Source organism: Hyla sarda, chromosome 7, assembly GCF_029499605.1.
Source record: "Hyla sarda isolate aHylSar1 chromosome 7, aHylSar1.hap1, whole genome shotgun sequence".
Taxonomy (NCBI): Eukaryota; Metazoa; Chordata; class Amphibia; order Anura; family Hylidae; genus Hyla; species Hyla sarda.
This window is the reverse complement of record NC_079195.1, coordinates 207901992-207917549: the sequence shown is the minus strand read 5'-3', so window position 1 is coordinate 207917549 and position 15558 is coordinate 207901992. Positions and strand designations below refer to the sequence as shown.

Here is a 15558-nt window from a genome sequence, read left to right as displayed (position 1 = left end):
CATTGACAATTACCCCGATGTATTTCATTATGAACTTATTTTTAGCCTTCTGATAGCTTGTACAATGGCGTAGCTAGGTTTTCCATCATATGGGAGAAATATTCCATTCAATGAATCTAAATATCTTCATCTAATCAGCATTGGTTTTTGCCAACTTGGCATACATGCCCCTTATTTAGCTAGGTTTATGCAGGTGTTAACACCTAAAGGTGCCCATACAACTAAAGTTGCGCAAAGGCGCCAACTATATAAAGTGTATGGCAGCCTCCCATCAATCCCCTTACAGATAACATTAGTGGAAAGAGGGGTCAGCCATGTTGGATTTTTACCATCCATATTATACTGTGGGAGATACGCTACCACCAGAGATGTCTGACTGCAGCTCACCCCTAACACTGCCCATAGAGAATACAACATTAGGGCATGAATATTCATGTGTACATTATGTGGAGGTTAGGAGAGATAACTGCTGACGAATGTTCATCATTGAAAGCGTATGACTGCCTTAAGGTAGTTTTGGTTAACATTAACATATGAAAACCCAAGTAATCTAACTAACATATGAAACCTAACATTTGCATTAGGTAATTTAGATTGTAGGCTATAGTCCCATGAAGTGGTGGTTACATGCATTTGCCAATGGCAGCACGATTTCACTGGTAAAACCCAACTTTACTGGTGGTTGAGCAGCCCATTGGCACTGTATGCCTGCATCCTAATCAAGACAAAGGGAAAAGGGTTGTCATCACCAGACAAGCCCTTTAATTTGTTAATGACCTCACTATTGTGGCCCACTTATTTTTATTTTGCTTTTCATTGTCATTGTTTTTTCAGATCTGTACATTTTATATCTTTTTCAACATGTATGAGTGCACAATTTTAGGTGCATATAATGTATTGTCTTTTATTAATTTTTTCTTGAAGGAGGGAAAAATACAGCAATTTCGTCCTTGTACTTTAAGGTTAAAGTTCACCATGCATAACTTGATAAATGTATTCTATGTGCAACTCAACTTCCCAATGTGGACCTGTGTCTTTCCATGCCGATCTGAAGAACGGGTCGAAGTTCAACTTTACAGGTACCCTTTAAAGGAGTACTCCAGTGAAAAAAAACGATTTGTAAATTTACTTCTATAAAAAAAAATCTTAATCCTTCCAGTACTTATCAGCTGCGGTATGCTCCACAGGAAGTTCTTTTCTTTTTGAACTTCTTTTCTGTATGACCACAGTGCTCTCTGCTGCCACCTCTGTGCATGTCAGGAACTGCCCAGAGCAAGAGAGGTTTGCTGTGGGGATTTGCTCCTACTCTGGACAGCTCCTGACATGGACAGAGGTGTCAGCAGAGAGCACTGTGGTCAGACTGGAAAGAACAACTCAACTTCCTCTGGAGCATACAGGAGCTGATAAGTCATGGAAGGATTAAGAATTTTTAATAGAAATAATTAACAAATCTGTTTAACTTTCTGGAGCCAGTTGATGTGAAAAAAAAAAAAAAAAAAAAAAAAATTATATATGTATATATATATATAGTTTTCCACCGGAGTACCCCTTTAGGAAGATAATCTATGACTTTTAATAAATGCCAGCCAATGTTTATGGAGCTAATGAGGACCGCACTTTTCCGTCACCCCAGTGCAAATGTCTGCACCTGATCTCAGCTGGAGAGGCCATTGTGCAAAACTGTGCATACATCATCACGTACAAGCAACACAAATTGTATTCCCCTGCAAAAGATACCATTTACCACAGTAAAAGTCACATCAAGAGTTCACAAAAACTTTAGACCAATTTGGTCTATGATAAATGACCCCAGAAGTCTTTAAAGGGCCCCCCTCCTACATTTTGTCATCTATAATACTGGTGTCTATATACCTGGCAGAGTGGCCTTTGTATACCCTTCTATAACATAGCCTAGATGTAAACGCTACCACTACACCCCCTACAGCTACACCCCTGTCATTACCGCTATGTTGACTAAACAAGTTTTACTTGCTTGACATCTCATTAGTAGGTCGGACAAGCAATGAGTTAACTAATGATCATCACCCCAATGTGTCCTTCCTGAAGAATAACAATTGGTATTTGTCCTAATAAATCACAGTGAGACGATTGCCCCGTCCTCCATAGGTTGTGTTGTTTAAGTCAACAAACCATTAATAAAGACCATAAAATGCTTAGTAAGGGCCCCTGTACAGACACCCACACTCACACCAACTAGATGAAAGTTTGGCTTACAATGGGGTTGGCGACCCGACGTTGGCACATTTATGAAACAGAAAGTCTGCAGCGGATTATACTAAACCTGATATGATGTCACCAGAAATCTGCCGCAGTTTATTAACTTACAGAAAATGTCAGAGAGAGAAGAGGAATAATTAATTCTTGTTTGAATTCTTCGCCGTTCTTCGCCCGTTCACTGTTTGGTTTAATTGAAAATCTGACATTTTCACTCAACGCATTAATGTCTAAACAGAGGAAAAAAGTGAAAGGCCTGTCACTTATCTCAAACACACCATGTCTAGGAATGTGTTATATACAAGCTTGGCTTTCTAACATGTACGGCTCCTACTCCTTTTCATCCTGGTGTTATGTCTACTTATGAAAACATACAAGAGGTTTTCTCTTACTCTTCAGAGAAATGTTGACCCGAAACATGTTGTATGTATGGATGCCAGAGCAGAGCATTGAGTGTCACTTGCTTGAGGAGTATTTCCACCTTAATCAAAAATAGTAATTGTAATAAAAATAACGCTGTTAAAATTTCTAACTTTATCTATTTGAAAAGTTGGCGAGTATAGATTACTAATTTTTCTATATCCTATTAGGGCATTCTGAGTTCATTGAGCAGATTCCTTCAAAAGGGACCTCCATAAATTTGTCTCTGGAGGACCAAGCTTGTCCGCACATTACATGGTGAGATCATCGATTTCTATGGGCATCATGTAATGCTTCATTAAACCTGCGGAGGCACTGCAGGGAAGCCCAGCACTTGCTTCTATGGGCATCATGTAATGCTTCATTAAACTTGCGGAGGCACTGCAGGGAAGCCAAGCACTTGCTGTGACTTTTCCCTGTTGGTTATACCTATATATCCTATATAGGATAGGTTATCAATAGTTTTTGCCTGGAAAACTCCATTAAAGTGGTATCCAGTTATTAAAAAGATAACCCCTATTCACAGGATAGTGGATAAGTGTCTGATCACGGTGGTCAAACTGCTAGGCCCCCACCTGCAATCTCCAGAATGGGACTTGGCTCTCACTGCAGAGTGCTTCAGCCAACACCTTCTGAGAATCTCGGTTGTGACACCTAACACTGCTTTGAAAGATGAAAAATAGTCGTCAACTCACCGGTGCTTCTCACTCTTCTTTATTGAAGATACAGCGGGGAGGGACACAGTGGGGGGGGGGGGGGGGGTGGAAGGCGACAGCAGCCATTGTTTCGCACGAGTTACGTGCTTCGTCTGGCCTTGATGCCATCTAACACTGCCAAGACTGATTTGTCTCAAAAGTTGGGGGTCGGAGCGTTCAGCAGGAAGCACTGAGCCCCGTTCTGCGGATTGCGAGGGGTCCCAACGGTCCGACCCCCACGATCAGATACTTATTCCCTTTCCTGTGGATAGTGGATACCCTCTTAATAACTGAATTGAACTGAAAACTCTTTAAAGGGGTACTCCGGTATAAAAACTTTTTTTTAAAATCAACTGGTGCCAGAAAGTTAAACAGATTTGTAAATTACTTCTATTAAAAATTCTTAATCCTTCCAGTACTTATTAGTGGCTGTATACTACAGAGAAAGTACTTTTCTTTTTGGATTTATTTTCTGTCACGAGCACAGTGCTCTCTGCTGACACCTCTGTCCGTTTTAGGAACTGTCCAGAGCAGCATATGTTTGCTATGGGGATTTTCTCCTGCTCTGGACAGTTCCTGACATGGACAGAGGTGTCAGCAGAGAGCACTGTGGTCGTCACAGAAAAGAAATCCAAATAGAAAAGAATTTCCTCTGTAGTATACAGCTGCTTCTACTGCCTGAGGAAGCGGGTGACCGTGAAACGCGTTGCATTATGGGAAATATATCCTTTTAACTTCTTATCTGGTCTCAGCGCTTCCATTGATCCCACTCTGCTACCTGGAGATTGCTTGATAGAGATACAGTTAGAAATGAGAAAACCTTCCAAAATGAATTTTAGGAGGGTTCGCTCGTTTTGGATTTGTACAGGAACAGGGACTCCTGTCGAAAGACATTTAAAGGGGTACTCCGATGGGAATTTTTTTTTTCTTCATACAAACTGGCTCCAGAAAGTTAAACAGATTTGTAAAACACTTCAATTAAAAAAATCTTAATCCTTCCAGTACTTATCAGCTGCTGTATGCTCCACAGGAAGTTCTCTTCTTTTTTGAATGCATTTTCTGTCTGGCCACAGTGCTCTCTGCTGACACCTCTGTCCATGTCAGGAACTGTCCAGAGTAGAAGCAAATCCCCATAGCAAACCAGTCCTGCTCAGGACAGTTCCTGACATGGACAGAGGTGTCAGTAGAGAGCATTGTGGTCAGACTCAAAAGAACAACAGCAGCTGATAAGTACTGGAAGGATTGAGATTTTTTAATAGAAGTTATTTACATATTTGTTTAACTTTCCCAGTTGATTTGGAAAAAAAAATGTTTTTCTACTGAAAGAACCCCTTTAATGTCCTATGTTTTCTGTTTGCAGTGAAGAGGTGGTCATAGAACATGGGGGTTTTCTTCTTGGGATCAGTAATAACGGAATCGGTCAAATACTTTACAATACTTACATGAAAACAGCCTGATGTTACAATTTCACCATCTGGGGCCTTGAACTTCGGCAGCCACAAGATAATTCAATACAGGAGCAATTCCAGGGTCTAAAAGAACAAAAAAAAGTTCCGAGGCATATGTTTTGCTTTCCTTCCAAAAAAAATATTTATTGGAGACAACATATGTATAAGACAACGCCAGGCTTCATTTACAGATGTCCGCTCTACACAGGGGATTGTATCACTAAGCAGTGAAGTCCCAAAATTAACCAAATAATTGTCACATACCAGTTCTTCATAGTTAAAAAATAAATACAGTACAAACACATTGACTCATGGGTGATGACTTCTTTGATGGTAGTCACTCACTTGAACACCATGGGGGAGATTTATCAAAACCTGTGCAGAGGAAGAGTGGTGCAGTTGCCCATAGCAACCAATCAGATTGCTTCTTTCATTTTCCACAGGCCTCTAAAGAGGCCTGTGGAAAATGAAAGAAGCAATCTGATTGGTTGCTATGGGCAACCACACCACTCTTCCTCTGCACAGGTTTTGATAAATCTCCCCACATGTCCCTCTCAATGGGGGGTATTTATCAAAGGATTTATGTGGGTGTTTTTTTCAAGTAAGTTTGGCACAATACTTTGGCGCAGTGTCTTTTTGCGGCAAAGTTTGGTGCATCTTCTCCACTGTCATTTTTACAACTTTCTCCAAATCACGCGGTCCTGTGTGTGATTTTAACTTTAGTCAGTAATTCATCATTTGCGCCAATCGATCTTTGGCGCAATTTTGGCGCAAATCCCCGCCAAGAAATTTTGCACATGGAAAACACACTTAGCAATGGCAGAAAATGTAAAGACGTCAAAATACATTAAAAAAATTTTTGGGGGGGGAAAGCAGCGACGCCTCCAGGGCTGCTCAATACTATCCTGAGACATAGTTGTCTCTGAGGAACCTTCACCCTCCGTTGAGCCAGCATTGGACATGGCCGCACAGGTTCAGGAAAGGTAAGCACTAAAGCAGTGGTCTCCAACCTGCGGACCTCCAGATGTTGCAAAACTACAACTCCCAGCATGCCCGGACAGCCGTTGGCTGTCCGGGCAGGCTGGGAGTTGTAGTTTTGCAACATCTGGAGGTCCGCAGGTTGGACACCATTGCACTAAAGTAACAAAAAAAAAAAAATACCCAAGTTGAAAATAAAATCCATTTCACATGGTGGCTATAAACCCCACAAAAGAAAATTACTCATGTCGCTTGCTGATATACTGCAGGAGGGACTCCGAAATGGCTGCTCTACAGGGTAAAATACGCGTCCTCTGTGGTGGTAAGTTCTGTGTAAAAGGCGCTGTGAACAGCGGATTTCAACATTTGAGCCAAAATTACTAACAACTTGCACCAAATGATAAATTTGGTGCATGTCCACGAAAACCAAAGTGAAAAAAAAAGGGTAAAAAGAAACTGTCAACAGGCAAAATTGATAAATACCCCCCAATATCCATTACACACTATTGGTGCCCATTATGAGCCATACAGAGTAATAATTCCCCAATGCAATCATAATTTACCCATTTTGCCCCCCCCCCCCCCCCAAAAAAAAAAAATATATATTTTCTCCTTTGTGTCCCCTCTTGTGCCCCTGCACAGTAATAATTCTTGTTTGTGCCCCACAATAGTGCAATAGTGCCCTCCTTGGTGCCCCCATAAAGTTTTATTACCTACTTTGCGCCCTTAACAAAGAAATGGTTGCCCCTTAGTAATATTTACCCTTCGTACCCTTCAAAAGATAGTATTCCCCCTCTTGTGCCCCCAGCTGAGTTCTATTGAAGTGAATGTTTTCGAGCTGCACATAACCTGTTTTAGGATGTAATTTTTTTTTCACTCTAGTTTCGGATGTGAGTTGAGAAAAACCCATTCATGTTAGATACAGTAGAAAGACACTGTGGAGAGCCCAGAGGGTGTGAAAGTATTGCTAAGTAGTGTTGAGCGGCATAGGCCATATTCGAATTTGTGATATTTCGCAAATATATGGACGAATATTCGCCATATATTCGCTAAATTTGCATATTTGTAATATTCGAGTTTTATCTTCGCATATGCGAAAATTTGCATATGCAAAAATTAGCATAAATGAAAATTCGCATATGCAAAAAATTTGCACGCCAGTCTCACACAGTAGTATTAGAGCCTTCTTTACACCACACAATCTGGAAGCAGAGAGGGATGATCACTGTGATGTGTACTGTGAAAAAAAAATTATATATATTCGTCATTACGAATATATAGTGCTATATTCGCGAATTCGCGAATAAAATTTGCATTGCGAATATTCGCGAGCAACACTATTGCTAAGGGGAGTACACTTGTAAGATGGCAGGGGCAGGTAAACCCTATGCCTTCAGGATGGGGGTCACGCTGGCACATTGGCTTTCACAGGGTCGTCCCATGCTCTGTGGGCTGGTGCAGGGAATGGGGGGATGCACAGAAGATGATGGTAAAAATGGTTCTTTTGAGCCACATCGTGTCTAATGTCTGGACTTACATGGGATGCCCTTAATGTTTTGGTGCAGACAATAGGCCAAACATGAAGGTGGTGAAAAACAGTATAATCTTTAGTCTTAACTTACAAGTAACTTACACAGAAACAAAGAAACAGTTTCTTTAGACTACAAATGGCAGGTATGGCTGAAGCAAGGGTCACCCTTTTTGATGTAAAGTTTAACACTGGGGTCACTGAAGCTTGTATGGTTTGCTCTAGCCTACACAGTAGTACTAGTCCCTCTTTCCTGAGGTATATTGGATATCTGTTTGGCTGCCATAAAAGCCCAAAAGTGTTTACTCACTTTGAGCTGCAATGCCCACTGCAGGGTGCAGGTTTCTAGATGATCTTAGTTTTGGCAGACACTTGGTTCCCAAGTCCAGCTTGAAGCTCTGGAAGGTCGTAGGGTAAGCTATGGGGCACATGCACAATTTATCCACACAGACTTTGTATTATACTTTTTCTCCTCACTTTCTTTTTCAGGAGTGGACTAGGTAGGCTTACTAAGACAAAGTAGGTTCTTCACTAGAGCTTTTCAGCCCATGCATTCCTAGGCTTAAAGGGGTACTCCACCCCTAGACATCTTATCCCCTATCCAAAGGATAGGGGATAAGATGTCTGACTGCGGGGGTTCCGCCGCTGGGGTGCTGCTCGGCTACGGCATCCCAGACATCCGGTGCACGGAGTGAACTTCGCGGGGCGGGGCGGAGGCTCGTTACGTCACAGCCACGCCTCCTCATTGCAAATCTATAGACTTGCATTGAGGGGGCGTGGCCATGACATCACAAGTGGGGCACTGCCGTGACGTCACGAGCCTTCGGCCATGCATGTGATGCTCTAAACAAACGCTGGGTGCAGCAGGGAGATTTCTGATCGCGGCGGTCACACTGCTGGGGACCCCCATGATCAGACATCTTATCATAAGATGTCTAGGGGCGGAGTACCCCTTTAAGGCTTACATTGAGGCTTACCAAAGAGAGAGGCATAACTAGTCTAAGCTAGTTTCTCTCTCCGTAATAGAGGTGGGTTGGCTTTTTCATTCAGATCTGTCACAAAAAACGCAAAATGAACTGTTTGTAATACATGTCGCAGATTCCCACTTGATCTCACCCCCTATACTCAGAAAGTGGTAAAATCAATAATGAATCAACAGAATAACATGCGGCCACAGATACATTAAAAGGATTTTTCTTTTTTTTTTACTGATGTACCATATATACTCGAGTATAAGCCGAGTTTTTCAGCACGATTTTTCGTGCTGAAAACACCCCCCTCGGCTTATACTCGAGTGAACTCTCCGTCTTCAGTGGTCTTCAACCTGCGGACCTCCAGATGTTTCAAAACTACAACTCCCAGCAAGCCCGGACAGGCAACGTAATTATTCCGGAGCCGGGCGTGAAGCGCGGAGAAGAGGCCCACCCAGTGAAGTTGGACAGCCCGGAACGACTATACATCCCCACCGGACGGTCCTGTAGCACAGATGGCCCGGACCAGCTCACCCGAACGTTCCAGCGAGTGGAGGTGAGTACTAAACTAAAGGGGGGAGGGGGGGCTGGATGATGACGAAGGCCCGGGCAGGGGTCTTCAACCTGCGGACCTCCAGATGTTTCAAAATTACATCTCCCAGCATGCCCGAACAGCCGATGGCTGTCCAGGCATGCTGGGAGTTGTAGTTTTGGAACATCTGGAGATCCGCAGGTTGAAGACCACTGTTAAATCAGACATTGACAAGCGGTGATGATGAAGGGGGTGGTGTGGGATGATGACAGGGTAATGATGAAGGGGGGGATGATGACAGGTGATGATGATGAGGCTGTTAATGACGGGGGTCTGGTCAAATTTATTGACTCGACTATAAGCCTAGGGTGGGAAATACATCATCCCCCCCGATGATGTATTTCCCACCCTAGGCTTATAGTCGAGTCAATAAATTTTCCTGGGTTTTTGGGGTGAAATTAGGGGCCTCGGCTTATATTCAGGTTGGCTTATACTCGAGTATATACGGTTAGTGCTGCGGCTCTACTCCCAGGCCTATGGGTGACTAATGGCAAAAACAGTCCTGTGTAACAGTAGTGCAAAACTATGTAGAAACAATTGAAAAGCACACAATCACATAGAAAACAAAGCACAAGATAAATATATAGATAATAAATTATATACAGACTTAGTTTCACATCATATGACATCACACTATTTGACGGCTTTCGTAACTTTATGTTTATTGAACCATCATTAGCTATGTTAGCAGAAGCATCGTCTGTTAATGGCTCCCTCCTCACATGCGACACATTGTGTGACATTCACCACATGGTGCGGGTTATAAATGGTCCTACACACATGGCCACCACATGCTTAATGGCCACAATCACTTGTTACCAGTTAAAGTGACACTGTAGTATTTCATGTTGTGCTATTGGTTGTAAACATTTGAAAATGATGACGGCCCGGGGCACTTTTACTCATAGAATTGCAATATATATGCTGTAAATGACATTGTATCTTTTTTTTTTTTCCATTTCGGAGTTCCAAACAAAAGCCAATGAGTAGCTTTCCTACGGTAATGAAACGCACATTGTTATGTCACAAGTCGTAATTTAGAATCATTTTCTGCAGATTTCAATCCCAACTACCAAGTCTGTCACTGTCAGGACATCACCAGGGCCTTTCGCTATTCTAAACAGTTCCAAAAGATTTTGTCATATTTTTTTTGTTTATACCGTTACATTAGCCATTTTTATTTCTAAGGTATGGTTCATTTGGGGTTGTATTCCTAGTTTAACACTTATTGGCTTTTTTTTCCATTGGCATTTTTACCGGCTTTTTATTTGGCTCTAAAAACACTATGGTCAAAAGGAAACACATATATTGTTCCTTATGTAATTATAAGACACTTTGCTATTTACCTGCTGTTAATATTCTCAACCTTTATATGTTTTTAATTTAATTGAAAAAACAGCCATTAGGTGGCTCTGTTCTGTTCCCTGCACAAGTCAAACAGTTAGTTTGGTCTCCTTCCGGCCTGGAAGGAGACCAAACTCAGGAAGTGTGTGTGGGGCATGGTGAGGCACAGCTCTTGCAGGCTTCATTGATGTTGCGTCTGCTGGGGAACGCCCACTTTCGCCTGCCGGGAGCTCACACAATGTGATTAAGGGGAAAGGTATGATACACCGCTTTTTAAAGCTCTGAAAATTTTTTTTTCTAGGGCTGGAGGGGTGAGAGGAGTAATTAGGGAATATAATCTAAGTTAGTTTAGAAAATATGGTTTGATGACAGGTACTGTTCTGTCAAATTTTTGGGGACGTTTTTCTTTACTTTAAAGAGGCACTGTCATTGTTAAAAACTTTCATATATTGCAGGACTCATTATAATATGACATTTCACAACATACACCTGTTAAAAATTTTTTTATTTTCACCTGAAATTCAAGCTCAAAATAGCCACCACTAGGGGTCGCCTGTCTTTTAGCCAGACAGACTAGTCTAGATTTTACAGCATACTGGATACCGGCCGTAAAGCATACCGGTATCCAGTATAGGAGATTTCTATTGTGTATGCAAAACCATGATAAAGGATGTGTGGACATGCTGGGAGCTGTAGTTTTAAAACAGCTGGAGGCAACACTGCTCTAACACAGTTATTTACAAACATTGCAGCTTCAGTTGTTACTAAACTACAACTCCCAGCATGCTGAAATAGTCAAAGCTTTCTCGGACTCCTGAATGACAAAGAAGTTGATCAGACATTCAGGAGTCTGTGAAAGATGAATGACACACATAGTGACAACTATGCTGATTAGCATCCAGCTTTACTAGGAGAAGATAAAACAGATAGAACATGTATTCATAAAAATGCTGTACTTTTATCTAAAAAATCCTTGCACTAATTTTATAAAGATCTATTCTTATATTTATACATTTTATCCTGTTATGAATTCACCATAATGTCTTCTGATTACTGCAGGCAAGCTCCAAGTATCTTCCTCTGACACATGACACAGCATAAAACCAGAGAGGAAAGGGTTACAGAGTAGAGAGTACTGATTGGCTGACTGCCCAGGCTTGCTCCTGTGAGGGAGACCGACTGACACGCCCCCTCCAGCCTGCACAATGAAAAAGTAACTCACCAGCAGATAAATGCTTATATCTCTGGATATATAGGTCTGAGAAACATAAAAATTATATGCACATGATTGGGATTGGGTCCTGAGTAACATATCACTTTTTTTCTTTTTTTTTTTTGCACTATGACAGGTACGCTTTAAGGCTGAAAGCAAACATTGAATTTTTATAAACAAACCTCCAAGTGGTGGTTTTTGGACTAAAAGCTCTGCGGACAGATTCAATAGAAAAAAGCCATACCCACATCACATTTTATGTTTTTTTCTTCTTACTATTGGCCTTTTGTTAGGTTCCGTGTTAGCTTTTCAAAATCACAGCACACTAACGGTATGGTGTTTTTATTTTCTTCCATAGACTTCTATATGTGTTTTTCTTTTTATCTAAAAACACCATGGTCAGATGTTAGTTGGATGTCAAAAGGAAAAAAAAAGTACACTACAAGAAAAAATTTCTTGACTTTGAGGCTAAAAACAGATACAGGGTTTTTGTAAAAAAATACTGCGGCCAGAAGTTATCTGGGAGTCAAAAATGCAGCAAAATAAATAAATAGACAAAAATAACAAATAACATGAAAAAAGCACAGGAAAAGAAAGAAAACACAATTTTTAGAAGCTAAAAAATGTGTGAAAAAATCCTAAAGGGTGGTTTCACACTCATAAAAAAAAAAAAAACCTGTGTGAAAGCCTGGGGTTAATCTGAATATGATGGAATGATTTATTTTTTACTGGACCGTCTTCTAGTTTTGTCTCTGAAAAAACTGCTGTGTTTAAAAAAAATAAGAAGTTATTTAAAATGTTGGAGCGGGATAAAAAGTTTTCTGTAGCACCGAGTAAACCTTTGGAGAACAATAATATCCAATAACCTGAAAAATCTGGGAAAAATATTCAATTAAGAAAGTTAATATTTAATTAAAAACCTGATTCTATAATCTGTAAGGTGAATCCAATTCCCGTTTTCACTTAAACATTTTGAACAACCAACAGTTTGTTCTAACAGACAATTTTAGGGTCAAATACAATTGATGGAGAATAAATAGTTAAAGGGGTACTCCAGTGGAAAACTTTTTTTTTTTAAATCAACTGGTGCCAGAAAGTTAAACAGATTTGTAAATTACTTCTGTTAAAAAAAAATCTTAATCCTTCCAGTACTTTTTAGGGGCTGTAGACTACAGAATAAATGCTTATCTTTTAAGATTTCTCTGATGTCACGACCACAGTGCTCTCTGCTGGCCTCTGCTGTACATTTTAGGAACTGTCCAAAGCAGCATATGTTTGCTATGGGGATTTTCTCCTGCTCTGGACAGTTCCTAAAATGGACAGCAGAGGTCAGCAGAGAGCACTGTGGTCATGACATCAGAGAAATCTAAAAAGATAAACATTTCCTCTGTAGTATACTGCCCCTAAAAAGTACTGGAAGGATTAAGATTTTTTAATAGAAGGGATTTACAAATCTGTTTAACTTTCTGGCACCAGTTTTTTTTTTTTTTTTTTTTTTCAGTTTTCCACGGGAGTACCCCTTTAAGAATGAAGTATGACTATGTTTTTTTATTTTATCAGTAAATTCTATTTATTTATTTTTCAGAGAAGCACTGACCAATATCTATATAGAAAAGTTGTCAAAGTGAATTTATTTATTCTATGGAAGAGATGGCTGAGGGCTGATAGAATATCTTTATATAAATATCTAAATGGTTCCTATCAGAACAAATGTGATAACTTATTTGTTGACCCCGCACAGGGTCAATCCTTGGAACTCAAAGAGGGGAGATCTCATTTCAAAAAAGCAAAAGTGTTACTTTAGTGTCTGAACTGTAACGTTACAGAACCTCCTCCCATAGGAATCAGTAATGGTTGAAATTACGGATAGATTTAAGAAAGAATTGTTAGACAGTTTCCTTGAGAAACATAATATACAGGGTTACCAGCTATGCAGACTTGTGTGTCCGATTACCTGTAGGGGGTCTTTTTTTTTTTTTTCTTCTTCTTTATTTTTTTTTTGGGGGGGGGGGGGGTTGTAAATTGGTCTATTATGTCATGCTTGTGGCAAAGCTCAGGGTTCATATCTGTAGAAAGCATGTATTAGGTTTATGGTCTGCAGTAAAAACATTGATGGGTTAAAAAACTAGGGAATAAACTAAAAATACTTGTTTTAAAAACTATTCATAGACTGAAAACGTAAAGGCACATAAACTTAGTATAAATAGGTCACATCATCTTTATTAAAGAAGTATTTCGATGGCACAAACATATTTCTAATTGACTCTGGGTGCTGTGAAAATGATAAGGAAGCCAGCCCACCTGTCCCGATCCCCCTACAGTGCTGTTCTGCTCCCCACTGCTCTAGACTGCTTTATAGTACTTGTGATGTGTCGTCCCTGCAGAAACTCCTGGGTATTAGTGTTGCTCGCGAATATTCGCAATGCAAATTTTATTCGCGAATATCGCATATTCGCGAATTCGCGAATATAGCACTATTTATTCGTAATTATGAATATTATTATTATTTTTAATTTTTTTTTTTTCACAGTAAACATCACATTGATCATTCCTCTCTGCTTCCAGCTTGTGTGGTGTAAAGAAGATTCTAATACTACTGTGTGAGACTGGCGTGCGAATTTTCGCATTTGCAATTTTTTTTGAATATGCGAATATTGGCTAATGTTAATTTTCGCATTTGCTAATTTTCGAATATGCGAATATTGGTTTATGCTGATTTTCGCATTTGCTAATTTTGCTTATGTTAATTATGGTTTACGCTAATTTTCGCATATACGAATTTTGGTTGCATCAGCTAATTTTCGTATATGCGAATTTTGGCTGCAGTAGCTAATTTTTGTATATGTGAATATTGGTGTACGCTGATTTTCGCATTTGCGAATATTCGCACATACGAACTTTTGCTTATTTTAATTATGGTTTATGCTAATTTTCGCATATGCGAATGTTTGCATATGCGAAAATACAACATGAATATTACGGATATGCGAATTTAGCGAATATATGACGAATATTCATCCATAAATTCGCGAAATATCGCAAACTCGAATATGGCCTATGCCGCTCAACACTACTGGGTATTTTACCAAACAATGAAAAAAGTCTGGATTGCTGCAAATTCCAGAACTATGAATTGCCCTTGGCTTGAATACTGCTCGTGCATAGTGTTGCTCACGAATATTCGCAATGCGAATAAAATTCGCGAATATCGCATATTCGCGAATTCGCGAATATAGCACTATGTATTCGTAATTACGAATATTGTTTTTTTTTTTTTTTTTTCTTTTTTTTTCCACAGTACACATCAGAGTGATCATCCCTCTCTGCTTCCAGCTTATGTGGTGTAAAGAAGGCTCTAATACTACTGTGAGACTGGCGCGCGACTTTTCGCATATGCGAAAATCTGTAAATGCTAATTTTCACATATGCGAATTTTCTCCTATGCTAATTTCCGAATGGACGAATATTCGCATATGCGAAAATAAAATGAGGTTATTACGAAAATACGAATATTCGCGAATATATGACGAATATTCGTCCATATATTCGCGAATATTCGCGAATTCGAATATGGCCTATGCCGCTCAACACTACTCGTGCATACTTCACTGTTACCTCTGCTGGCTTCACGTTGCCAACCCATGCCTATTGACTACACTTTGTTTTCTCCATCAATCCCACCAGCCCAGGCTAATCCATATTAGTGTTGCTCGCGAATATTCGCAATTCGAATTTTATTCGCGAATGTCGCATATTCGCAAATTCGCGAATATTCGCGAATATAGCGCTATATATTCGTAATTACGAATATTCGTTTTTTTATTTTTTTTTATTTTTATTTTTTTCACAGTACACATCACAGTGATCATCCCTCTCTGCTTCCAGCCTATGTGGTGTAAGAAGGCTCTAATACTACTGTGTGAGACCGGTGCGCAAAGTTTCGCATATGCGAATTTTTGCTTATGCTAATCTTTTGGATATGCGAATTTTCGTATATGTTAATTTTCACATACGTGAATATTCGCATATACGAAAATAAAACGCGTATATTACAAATATGCGAATATTCGCGAATATGACGAATATTCGTCCATATATTCGCGAATATTCGCGAATTCGAATATGGCCTATGCC

General features: G+C 40.0%; 1 long non-coding RNA gene across 1 annotated transcript; it reads right to left on the bottom strand.

Annotated features, from left to right (window-relative positions):
* Positions 1-1975: 1975 nt before the first annotated feature.
* LOC130282362 (uncharacterized) lies at positions 1976-5195 on the bottom strand. The gene is made up of 4 exons (XR_008846359.1): positions 5063-5195; positions 4793-4882; positions 2628-2716; positions 1976-2465 (listed from the first exon to the last, which is right to left on the bottom strand). It is a non-coding gene; the product is annotated as an uncharacterized LOC130282362 (long non-coding RNA).
* Positions 5196-15558: the final 10363 nt, after the last annotated feature.